The sequence below is a fragment of the Protopterus annectens genome, chromosome 2.part0 (genome assembly GCF_019279795.1).
Source record: "Protopterus annectens isolate FY-2018-M chromosome 2.part0, PAN1.0, whole genome shotgun sequence".
Classification (NCBI taxonomy): domain Eukaryota; kingdom Metazoa; phylum Chordata; order Ceratodontiformes; family Protopteridae; genus Protopterus; species Protopterus annectens.
In genome coordinates this window covers 1,879,046,242-1,879,059,888 of record NC_056728.1, presented here as the reverse complement: position 1 = coordinate 1,879,059,888, position 13,647 = coordinate 1,879,046,242, and positions in this window count along the sequence as shown.

Sequence of the window (13,647 nt, the reverse complement as noted above, 5' to 3'; positions counted from 1 at the left end):
CTATGGGCAAACCTGCTTACATAAGGTTAGCATTGTTTAAGAGTGTATACCACTGGGCACAAAGAGTTGGCTGGTCTACACATTGCTCACACCTTCTAAGCTGGCCTGTGCAATGCTTAGCATTGCTTACATTAGACCTTCATTATAATGCCTTTTTGGCATTGTGTTATTATTCATTACACCTTATATGTATGCTTGGTATCCCTGATTGATGCGTACATACACTCTGTGGGGTCCTTGTGTTTTATTGGGGACTTTAACACTCTATTACAATTACACCTCACTTCTGGGCTTACTGCTGTATGGCACATATGACTGTAAAGTGATGACATTCATAGGTTCAGTTTGGTTATACTATGGTGAGGACGTTTACTACTACCTTATTCTTCTGTACTTCTGTGATGGCTTGGTGAATAACTACTGGGATCATGGTGTATAATGTCCCGTGTTCGAGACCTGCATGGCTTGTTTATTTTGTTGATGGGCAGAACAAGGGCCGTTGGATACAGAGTGATTAAGGCACTTTTGAGCAGTTGTAAGCAGGTTTGCCTGCCGTTACATCTGCTTACAGAGAATTAGCTTTAGAATTGCTTAGCCAGTGTAGGCATTGCTTACCGCCTCGCAAACGGGCTTACGGCCGCTTACTAGTGCTTACATATGCTTACTACTGCTTATTTGTGCTTAGACCTGCTTACTAGTGCCTTATTCATTATGACATTGACACCTCACATGTGCATTTACTGCAGTATGCCAGTTCATAAATATATGTTATTTAGTGGGTTATGCAACAAAAATATTGGTCATAACATGCTTTGCCATGTAAAATAAAATGTGCTGCAGTGGGAGTCGAATCAGGAATGCCTGCTTGTGAGGTGAATACGCTGAACACTACACTATTGCTGTGTTACTTCATTTGCATATATCTTTCTTGTTATCCTCTTCAGCCTTTTAAGCTGCTTTAACTGTAGCTAAGAGATGGGCACACCTGCACACTTACGGTTAGCTTTCATTGGATTAAAAAAATATAGGGTTTCTTCATTTTATTACTAGATTCTGTTGCTATTATACACAAGTGGACTGTTGGTAGGGATATGTGGTCACCTGTGAGTGGTCTCGTTCATTGCATACCCCTTTCTCCTGTTCCACATTGCAGGGGCATGTTTATTCTGAGAGCTCTGCTCTCAGACACGCCCCCTGCACTCTAACACGCTCTGTGTAAGCCTAGGAGCTTGGGCAGCATGGCTTATTAATATGCATGGCACACTGCCGTCCTGCTCCTAAACGGTCGCTTCCATGCAGGACTAAGCTAGTCCTGCAAGGAAATTTAGTAAATTCGGGGAAATGTTTTCATATTATGTAAAAACTGGTATAATTATTTAAGCTATAGTTTTTTGTATGATTTTTAATGACTGCAGAATTATTATTCTTAAAATGTTTTGCAATGCTTTGGAGCTTTTTTCCTCAGGCTTCTGCTGAAAACTAAAGAATTAAACTATTTCCTAAAAGTATACTATTCAACAACTGTTCTCAAGAAACTTCTTGCTATTCCAAAGAAAGAAAAAAAAGTTTCTTCTTGATACACATAAACAGCTGTAACCTGTACTTCTAAACTAATTAAAATCACTTGCTGTGCATGCTTTCTGTCTTCACTCCCAGGTTAATAAATAAACTCTTATTCTTGCTCCTTACTATATCCAGTTATTTCCCGTTTAGCAAAAAAAGCTATTTACCATGTGTATAACCATTCTTCTTGTCATGCGTTTTTAATTTTGGCATGGTAGCAGCAGCATGTGCAGTCATTTTCCAGTCTGTTTTGCTTCTTTGGAAACAGTACACACTGCTACTATTTAATTTAAAGCTGAGCCCTCAAATGGGGGTGGTGGGAATAAGACTTTTAAAATGTTTTTGTTCTGCTAAACTTCATACAATACAACCTTTCAGTTTCACTGCAACTTTACAAAAAGAGACAGAATTATTAATTATCTTACTTTGTATGTAACTGACAAACAGGGAGTTGGTAGTGACAGCCTTCCCTCCACACGTCATGCCTTTGCATCCCTGAAAAAAATATGTGTTTTTCATGTATGTAAGGGGACTGGTGTTTACAATAAAATAGTTATTTGCAGATCTGCATTTATAGATGAAATACTCAAAATGTTGACTTAATATGCTGTATGCAAAACAAAACTGGGGAAATGGGTTATAAGGTGATGGTAGCTCCACTTGAATGCAGTGCAGTTGCATTACTGAAAAACTCATTTGTAGTACATAAAAGGGAGAGGCTGCTACCCCACCTTAACCACCCCTCCCAATTTTGTCTGTCAGTCAGTAAAGATGATTAAGGTTATGAGCTATTAACAAGCTGCCTCCTGTAGGCCAAGGTTTGATTCTTTCAGTTGTATACAGTGTGATTTTGGGCCAAGGTTTGATTCTTTCAGTTGTATATAGTATGATTTTAGGTTGAGGTTTGATTCATTCAGTTGTATACAGTGTTATTTTAGGCTAAGGTTTGTTTCCTTCAGTTGTATACAGTGTGATTTTAGGCCAAGGTTTGATTCCTTCAGTTATATACAGTGTGAATTTGGGTCAAGGTTTGATTCTTTCAGTTGTATACAGTGTAATTTTAATCTAAGGTTTGTTTCCTTCAGTTGTATACAGTGTGATTTTAGGCCAAGGTTTGATTCCTTCAGTTATATACAGTGTGAATTTGGGTCAAGGTTTGATTCTTTCAGTTGTATACAGTGTAATTTTAGGCTAAGGTTTGTTTCCTTCAGTTGTATACAGTGTGATTTTGGGCCAAGGTTTGATTCTTTCAGTTGTATATAGTATGATTTTAGGTTGAGGTTTGATTCATTCAGTTGTATACAGTGTTATTTTGAACTATTCATTTAACTTACTAGTGCTTCCAGGCTGTCTTTAAAAGGTTTGTGTAGATTGGTGCTCTTTTCCAGTATATTGATTAAAAATAAAAGTTCATTGAGATGGGCCTGCAAATGTGAAGACAGTACAAGCATATTCATTACATAGGCAGCATTTGCTTGCACGTTTTAACAGTAAGTCTGTGTTCATTTGTTATAATGCAAAACTGGAACAGCTGTGAAAAGCAATGAAGCTTTTCAAATGACATTCATTTAATATAACTCACATGGGTAACTGCTTTATACACAGCAGTACTGTGCTGGTGATAGTGTTTTATTAATAGGATGAATGTGGTTAGTGAGCAGTACTATTGATGTTTTCATTGTAAACAGAGCTTGATTTTCAGAGGTCTTACTGTAAGCATTGAATGAGACTGTTTTAAAAGCATTACAAAATGATGAATGATTGCAAAGCATCTTACATTTTGATTGTGGTTTGTAAAGATTTTATTTATCAGTCATTCTGGGATACTTATTGCTACAGGAATCAAATATTTCAGCATGCATGACAAATTGAACCCTTTTTATTACTAGCATTCAGGATAGGTGGATGCTTGTGTACCCCCCTCAATTTCATTCATAAAATATTGCATTTATTTTGAATAAGAGAAGAAACACTTGTGAAAGAGTTAACATTTTGCTCTCTCAAATATTTGCATAATCCCTCATTATACAGAAATGTTACAATTTTAATTATTTTAGCAGTTTTTTTGAATTGTACTGTCATAGGAGTATTTGGATTACTATGCCACTGTGATTTTGTGCAGGGTTGACAATGTCAGCAATGAATAACAATTACTATGACCCTATGAACCATAGTCACTTTCTTTATATCAACCCATTAATCATCCATTCAGTATTAAAATCAATGCATTATAGTAATCTGAAAAAAAATACTGGGACTGAGCCATTTAAATGTAATTATTTGTTGTTCTCCTTGTGTACTCCACTTGCCATTTATTAAATTCAATTTTAAAAATAAAAATACAGTAAACTCTGTTGACCTGCAACAACGGGGACTGGTGGATGCAGAAAACTGTACTTTCTGGTTGCTTGAGTTACTATTAAAAACAGACCTGAGTAATACTGTACCCTATACTATTCATTTGGTTTGATTTGTTCTTAGGTTGGGGAGAGAGGGAATTTATTCCAAGCTTACTTTTTAAAACTCTAAAAATATAAGGTATGTTTCTACGGGGGGGGTGAGGGGGGATGGAACAGAAAGTGCAACACATGAAAATTGTACTGTAATTCTATTTTTTTCTGGTTGTATATGAGTTCTGGTTGCTTGAGTTCCAGTTAACTGAGAATTTACTGAATTTCATTTTTATTTATAATTTTACTTACTTCTGCAACCTATGAAATGAATGACAATGAGATGTGTTTATAATGAAAACTATTATCCATAATGTTATGATGCTTATACTGCCAGGCTATAATTAACAAATTTGTTTGGAAAGTTACTCTGAGCAAATTACAGAGAAGTTTCAATAAGAAGTATAGGTATGTTAATGGGTTTGGGATGTTGTAGCCTACTTTACAAGTATGGCAAAGTATTTACTTAATATGTTTCTCACTTACGTTAAATAAGGAGTTTAGACAAGCAGTAGTTCCCTTCCAAAACACAGATTTTAATAAACACAACCAATCGTCAAAGCCTTCTTTTCTGTCCCTACAATGGACAAAGAGTTATTTCCTTAAATTTATGGCCATGCCATGCCACTGCCCTGGTATCTGTAATCATCCCACCTCCTCTTGCACCATTCACAGTTATTTCTGCTGCCCTGGGTAGATAGCTTCCTCCAAGAGAAATGCATTGTTTCCTACCCATTCCTCCTCGGTTCATTACAGAATACATCTACACTGTTCAGTCACTTTTCTCCCAGTGGGAGCTGAGTTTTCTTCCCTGCCCACTTCCTTACTGCTACCATGGGATGCTGGCACAATCATGAACACCTCTGGCTCTGTTTCCTTCTTATCACTCATCACTATTCTTTGCTTCTTTCTCCTTGTCATACCATTCACAGCTGCATCTTCCACTTTCTTTGCCTTATTCTGTGTTGACCCACTTGCCTGTATTCCTCTGAAAATCTCTGCCCATGTCCTCCTGTCATCTACTTTTCTTCCCCCTATCTGTTTTTCACTCTGTCTTGTCTGTGTTCCTTGTGTTACATTTTCTTCTCAATTCACAGCCTATCTTTTTCTGCCTGAGTAGCTAAACAACTAACATCTCTAACATCCATATTGCACTATATTAATTTATACAGTTATCTTGCATCCAAAATTTCACTGAGCCAAACAACTTGCACAACACCCTGAGTATCTCATAAACCTTTCTCCCTCTCTTCTTGTCCAGTCTTTGCTACTCCTTTCATGTACTTTTAGATTTCTATTTTTTTTTCTTTTTCTTTTTTTTTTTTTTTGTTTCATTTTTATTTTTTCCTGAAGGCATGTGTTTTTTTTTTCTCCTACCTGGTTAGGCCTTTCATATTTGTTCTTTTCTTTTTGTTCTTGCCCTGTTAAACCATTACCATAGAGACAATGATTTCTGTAGTAATTAATGTTATAAGTAAGATGGTTGTCAGTTTACATTAAAAAAAACTTACTCTTGGACAAATGATCAACTCACCTCATTTAAATAAATAAGTCGCAGTGTCATGTCTATGTGTGGTGAAAGTAACTGATGTTAACAGGCTTAATTAAAAGGGTTACAAGGCTGCAAGGAGAAATAAAAACTCATCTTGTCAAAGTGAGTGTACTTTGAAATGTAGCAACAAATGATTCAGTCGTGTAATGTCACTGGTAATTCTACTGGCATCATACCAAAACAATAACAAAAGTTCTTTAAACCATGATTTAGACCTGACCATTTTCAAGAATGTTATCACCCTAATTCTTTAAGAAGGCTTTGCTACTGTATTTCTGATAGTGTATTGCTGCAAATGAAGTATTGCATGAGCAAAGCTATATTTACAGTTTTTGACCTCGCAACTGCAAATACACTGCCAAACAGAAGAAAAATAAATGAATGTGTCAAGCCATATATGTGCAAAAAAAAGTCAGCATTAAGTTATTAATAGAGACTGACACAAGGATTCAATAAAATCGGTGTAGGCTCCATGAAGAGCCGACAAGGAATGTACCCATGTACACGGCCACAGTTCCTCCTAGGCAGTACGCCATACATATTAATTATGGCATGCAGTCAAGGGGGAGCATAGTAACATGGATTTTATATCCATGTGAGCAACACTGTAAAGGATGGCCATACTTGTGGACTGTCCAGACCTAAAGGTGAACAACAGATAGTATGAAATTACAATTACAATTACAATTTTAACTTTTTTTACTTTTATGTGCTTGCTTATGTGGTGCAGCATGTTGCGTAGCTATGCTTAGTGTTGCTCACATATGCAGTCCACATCTTCTAGACATCTAAAAATAGAAAACAGATGTATTAAATTGTAATTGTTTTTTTTTTACATGTGCTTGTTTGCGCGGTGTGGTGCGTTGCTTAGCTATGCTTAGCTGTACTTACATATACAGCAGACATCCACTAGACATCTAAAAATAGAAACTGGATTTATTCAATTGTTGTAATTCTGCTGTGCTTAGCAATGTGCAAACCTGTGTAGCAGAACTGTGCTATGCTTAAAGGCACCTTGTAGTATATGTGAAGATAAATGAATCCCTTCACTATCCCAGTGGCTAGATAGGTTGAGTCATGACCTACAGTGTAGTAGGTCCTGGGCTCGAATCATGAGCAGTCATACTTTTTACATTTATTGCTATGAAAATGTGTCAGGTAACTGAAACATCAATTTAGTTTAAAATTTAAAAAAAATGCTATATTTGGAAAAGTTGAGCAATGCTAATCAGTGCTTAAACATGGTCAATGGTCTATTCCCTTATTAACATTGCTAAGCTGTTCTTACACGTGGCTTTTGTGAGTTTGTGTGATGCTAAGCAAAGTAGCGCTTTTTTGAAAATCACAGCATGACTTGTAAGGACAAGAATGCAGCCTATTTTAAGTCTGATGCCTGAGATTGGGTGGCCAGGGAACTTACCAGTGCAACTGTTATCCCCTGCACTGGCGAATAGTGTTTTCACAACTATGATGAATTGAAGCATAGAAAGAGGGGAATCTTGGAAGCCTGGGTCCAAGAGTCTGGGGCTGAGCAAACTCCACAGATATGTAAGTATGTTTACCAGCAATTTAGAAATATACAAGCTAAATATGTGAAAAACTGGTATGCATAATGGTTTGTTTCTCTTCCCACAGCTGCAGAAGAGAGGGCTTGCAATGTCCATTCCAATGCTGGGAGCCTGGCCAGGATGAGGCAATTGTATGGTAAGTAGGAAAACATCAAATTAAAAACTTAATGCATAATGCAATTATACAATAAATTACTTACAGAGTTTGCAGTCTTAACAGTCAGGTATGATATACCTGGGACAGCCTACATATTTATTAAATAATCACTGCCTACCTGAAATGGTACAGCAAGTTAAAGCAAGTAAGCAATCAGTAATGTGTAGTATAGCTTCCAAAGATCAGTTAATCTTGGGGTCTATCCAGACTAAGAGTCACTGTTCTAGTCTGCTTAGTGTCTGAAATATGCTGTAGGTTGGACTCAATAAATGAACAGGATATATGAGTTAGTTAACAGAAGTCTTAGACAGCTATCCATTGTCTGCATGCTAGAGCTGAGGCAACATTAATTAATACATTTTAAAGGTTGATGGTGCTTTGATGACTAATGTTTTTCAAATAAACTGTTCACTATTCCTGTATTCACTGCATGTGTGTTCTAATCTGACACCAGTCGAGTGTTACATCAAACTCAATAAAGAATGCAGCAAAAAATGTCAGAAAAAAATGTAGTGCAATACCTACAGTAAGGTTCAAGTCTGTGTTCTGGACCTTTTGTCTGAAATAATGCTGTATATTCCATTCAGTCAATGAACATGGTATAGGGGAAGTTAACCGAAGTCCTGGACAGCTATACATGTGTCTAAATGTCAGATTTTAAGAAACATTTTCAATAAATTTTAAAACAAATTCGTGCTTTGATAAGTAATCTTTTCAAATATGTTTTCATTATTCCTGTATTCACTGTATGTTTGTTCTAATCTGAAACCAGTCAAGTGTGACATCTAACTGAATAAAGAAAGAAGCAAAAATTGTCAGTAATAAATGTAATGCAAATACCCAGAGTAAGGTTCGAGCCTGTGTTCTGCTCATGTTGTCTGAAATAATGCTGTATATTCCATTCAGTCAATGAGCATGGTATATGGATAAGTTAACTGAAGTCCTAGACAACTATCCATGTGCCTAAATGCCATATTTTAAGAAACATTATCAATAAAGTTTAAAATGAGATTCTGCTTTGATAAGTAATCTTTACAAATACATGTTCATTATTCCTGTACACACTGCATGTGTGTTCTAATCCGACAGCCATCAACTGTTGCATATTAACTAATAAATAATGCAGCAGCAAATTTCAGAAATAAATGTAGTGCAATACCCACATTAAGTGTCAAGCTGCAGTTCTGATAATTTTCTCCAAAATATGCTGCAGATAGCACTCAGTAAAGGAATGGGGTATATGGCTAGGTTAACAGACCTCCTATACAGCCATACATGTGTGTAACTGCCAGATTACATTACTTCTCAACTGTACAGATTTTCATAGAATGCTGAGATTTTTTGCTTATATTTTTTGGTCTGTTCCTCATAAAAATTGTGTTTTTTGACAAATCACTGGGATGATCCAAGGATTAAAGTCACTAAATAATAACATGCATTTGCATTTCAGACTTAATATCCTCCACAAAATGCATGCTAACGCAAATCCTATTATTCTTGCAACTTTCTAAGTTTAAAAGAGCAATATTTAAAATATGTCCCTATTTTTGGCCCTTTGTCCCCCCACTATGTAAGATTTTGTCCAGATTTCTTGTGCTAAGAGGTTGAGAGGTATGGTGACATTAAGCATTACACTGTAAAAGAAGATTGTGTTTTGATAACTAATGTTTTCAAATAAAGTGCTTATTATTCATGTGTTCATTGCATTTGATTTCCAGTCTGATAACACACACAGCTAGGCATGTTTGTAAATGTACGATTTCACAGAAAATGTTGCTTTAAAAGTCTTAAAAGAGATGGTGTTTTTAGAATTCATTATATTCAAATAAATTGGACATTATTCCTGTAGTCACTGCTTGTGGTTTCTAATCCCATGGCAGCCAGTTGACAAAAGATCAGCTGTTTAGTGTAATTAGTGCACACAAACATCCTTCTCAACTGTCATAGTTTTTGTAGAATGTAATCACTGCTGCCCCATATGTTTGGTTCTTGGTTAGCAGATACATGACATTACTTGGAATGAAAGTTATTGTGAAATCCATTATCAAAACACCTTGCTACTAATGTATGGGCACATTATGTAAAAATGTCCCCTGTAGTTGTGCCTTTGTACCACCATTTGCAATGGTTTGGCCCATAATGTCCCACACTAACAGGTTGAGAGTAATGTACGTGCAACATCATTTGCAGTCACTGTACTCAAAACTGAAATCTTAGATATGTACAAGTATGTAGAAGTAGTCTGTGTAGTAATATTACCTGTGAATTTACTAATGTTTTTTTTTCTCTCTCACCCTTCCCCTTCTCTTCTTTAGTTTATTAATTATATTTATTATTATTTGATATTAATATATTATTTGTAACTACCTCTTATGTTGGCCTTATGTGTAATTTCATATTGCTTTGCTGTTAATAAACTTTCATTAAAGTTATTTATTGTGTTCATCATTATATTCCTTTATATTTCTTTTGATTAATCATTGTCTTCTATTATGTTAATATTAACATTTGTTTCATTATGTTTATTTTTGCCTTATGTTTGTATTTCATTTACTACACTGCGACAAGGTAGGCCAGTTTCAAGCAATCCACCTACAATGGCTCTCCTGGTCATGGCATCGAGGCCCAGCAAGTCTGGGTTGCAGCCTGGTGGCACTCCTTCTGCTTTCCCTGCACTATCTAGGCCATCAGGTAGTTCTGCCCCACTGGCTGGGTTTGATCCCCATTCTGGGAGTGGAAGTGGAAGGGGTGATTATACCACCCATGAGGAACTTTCAGGCATGGTGCTTGAGCTACTGCACTGAACTCTTGGTGTATGCCTATGCCAGACAGAGAGCATGCTGTCCACTCTGGTGGGGCAGCCTTGCCCCACGCAATAACATCAGCCACTGCCTCCACAGGAGCAGTGAAGGTACAGTGTGACAGTCCCATGTGTGAGGACATAAGTCACACTGCTTTTGTGTCTGAAGTCCATGAGACTGGGATTCCACAACACCCTCCCCAACCAAGGTGTTCGCCCCCATCTTGTGTCATACTCCAACCCTGTCTGTTGTCTTGTCTATCTTGTCTGTCTGCAAAAGCTTCCTCACTTTCCCACCTTACCTGCCCCCATGTGTTCCTTCCCCAACATTCCACTCTCACCTTTAAAAAAAATGGGCACCTGTCCCAAAAAATATATATATTGTCCCATACATATCTTTCCATTTTGCACATTTCCAATGGACACAATTTGGTACAATTGGCGTGACAATGCACTTATGTAGTCCTCACCCATCTCACTGGGGGTGGCAACCCAAATTCAGCTAAAAAATCTGTTAAGGTACACAGTTGTTGCTGTGCATGAAATAGATAGCTACGGTTCTTTCCTACACCCTTCCTGCACATATCCACCTGCCTTTCATTATGTTTCTCCCCCTCCTTGCACTCCATTTCACCACTGTCCTATCTCCCCATTTTTCATTTCTTTAAAGATTTTTTGCGAGGAACTGAGCAATGAGCAGTGTTGCTAAGCTCAGCTAAATGGCACTATATTGATATATGTGTGTGAAATAATAATCATATTCAAAATGTACACCTACACCTTATTTAGAATCCAGGACTATCACTCCTGCAGACCATTTCATCAACCAAACGAGACTCTCAGCTGTTAACTAACACAGGTGCTATAAGCAAAACATATCAGAATATGAAGTAGTTATAACCTCCACGTATTTATGTGAATGCCATTTTGTTTTGAATGTTTCCAAGCACCAGTGGCAACTGCAGATACCACAAAGGTTCTTTACAAGGGAAATTCAAGTCCTCAGCATCTGCCCTGTGGGGATCATCTGAAATAACTTTAACTTTAGTCTGAGTCATATAGAAGTACTCAGAGGTAATCTCTCCCTTGCATACAAGGCAATTTATGACCCTGCTTTATTGGTAATGCTGAATACCCGTAAGTTAAATCGTACATAGATTACTCACTGCAAGGACCTTAACCTGGTGTTTCACATCAACAAAATATGCTGGAGGGAGAGATATGTATATTAGGGTTTAACAAACCTTTGCAACAGACTCCCATTTAATGTCAAACAGTGTACTTCACTAGCCCTCTTCAGATGCAATCTGTACAATTGGATGAGTGACCATAACATCATCACGGGGGTTCTGCCTGTGTCACCCCTGGACAGGAGCAATAGGTGCTGATTGTGTAAATAAGGATAAGAACTTGGCTAGGTTTATAAAGGACCTAGGGCCATTAACCTAGTAAAGTTCAATGATCCTATGATCCCATAGACTCATGCAAAATGCTCTGACTGATATCTGTAGACGCCAACTTTGCTACAGTGAGAATGGTAGCATTACCAATTAATGTTGACAGGACACTGCAGCATGCATACACTCCAAGTTGTCTATAAGGAGATTAGAACTCTTACCTATCTAGTCTTACACGCTACAAATTACAGTACGTAATGTGCACACCATGCCTCAAGTTTGACATTAACAGGTCTTTAGGTACTCTTTTGCTATATGAAATAAGCAGGCCTTGTGTAGGACCAGAATTTTGAGGCCTATGTCATGTGCTATGCCCAAAATAGTGCAAAACCATGCCTCTTTCTATGCCAGTGTGATAATCATATTTGTTTTTTAGGGAAATGCACATACACGCAAATACTGAAAGTGGGTTGGAGTCAGATTAGAATCCCTACCTATCTCTTACACACTACAGATCACATTACTTAGCACATGCACCACATCTTAAGTCAGACATTAAGGTGCTGCTGGTAGTCTTATGGTAGATGACATCTGCAGGCCTTGTATAAGACTGGAGGTTGGAGGCCTGCATCAACTGCAAGGGCCAAAAAGCACACATCTACTGCAGTTTGGAAGTCAGTAGGGAATCCACACTTGTTTTGTAGGGGGATGCACACACAGACACACACACACACACACACACACACACACACACACACACACACACACACACACACACACCATACACACACACACACACACACACACACACACACACACACACACACACACACACACATAAACACAAGTGAGCTGGAGTGGGATTAGAATCCCTTCCTATCTAGTCTTACATACTACATATATAAGTACTTAACACATGTACCGCACCTTAAGTCTGACATTAAGGTGGCTGTTGGTAATCTTATGGTAGATGACATCTGCAGGTCTTGTATAAGACAGGAGCTTGGAAGTCCACATCAACTGCAAGGGCTAAAAGTGCATATCCATTGCAGTTTGGAAGTTAGTGGGGAATCCACACTTTTTTTTGTAAGGCGATGCACATACACACACAAACACACCAAGTGGGCTGGAATGAGATTAGAATCCCTACCTACATAGTTTTACACACAACAGATCAGAGTACTTAAGGCATGTGTCACACCTTAAGTGTACTTCCTAAATGACTGCAGGTGAACTACTTGTAGAAAACATACACAAGGCCTGTGTTGAACAGTGTGTGTGGCCCGCAGAGTAACATTGCTTCTCACTGTCATCTGCATCTAGTAGCCTAGCAGACAGACAACTGTTTTTTATCCTGGCAATGTGGAAACAGTAACCATTTTGGTTATATGTGTCTATTTGCATTTGAATGGGCAAGCATGGAGCCAAAAACAACTTGCCTGTTAATGCGCGAGTGCACAACATTATATATTACACAACTTATTGACTTGTTGGTGTATGTGTGGTGACATCCAGGAGGCATAGGGGGCTGTAAGTAAGTGCATTATCTTCTGTTGAGCCCTTACTTTGGGTCCTTTGATCAACATTATATATGTGCCATAGTGCAGATTTAATCACCACAATCTGGGTATATCAGGCAATGCAGACATACATACATACACGTATATGACAAGGATATATATATATATATATATATATATATATATATATATATATATATATATATATATATATATATATATATATATATACATAGGTTAGTGTGTCTGATATATATACATATATGTTATCTAGATATATGGGGAGGAACAGAGATGTATATGTGAAAGCATACATCTCTCTCTCTCTCTCTCTATATATATATATATATATATATATATATATAGAGAGAGAGAGAGAGAGAGAGAGACATAGATATAGATATGTATACATGTGTATGTGTGTGTGTGTATATATATATATATATATATATATATATATACACACATATATATGGATTCACTTTATAATCTTGAAATACTGAAATATCGAATTTCCGTATCTCGAGACTGTAAAGCCGAAAACTCACAAACCCAAAAAACAAAACCATGAAATTCAAAACAGCAAACATCAGCAAAACACTACACCACACATACAAACACAAATACACCTACCTCTCAA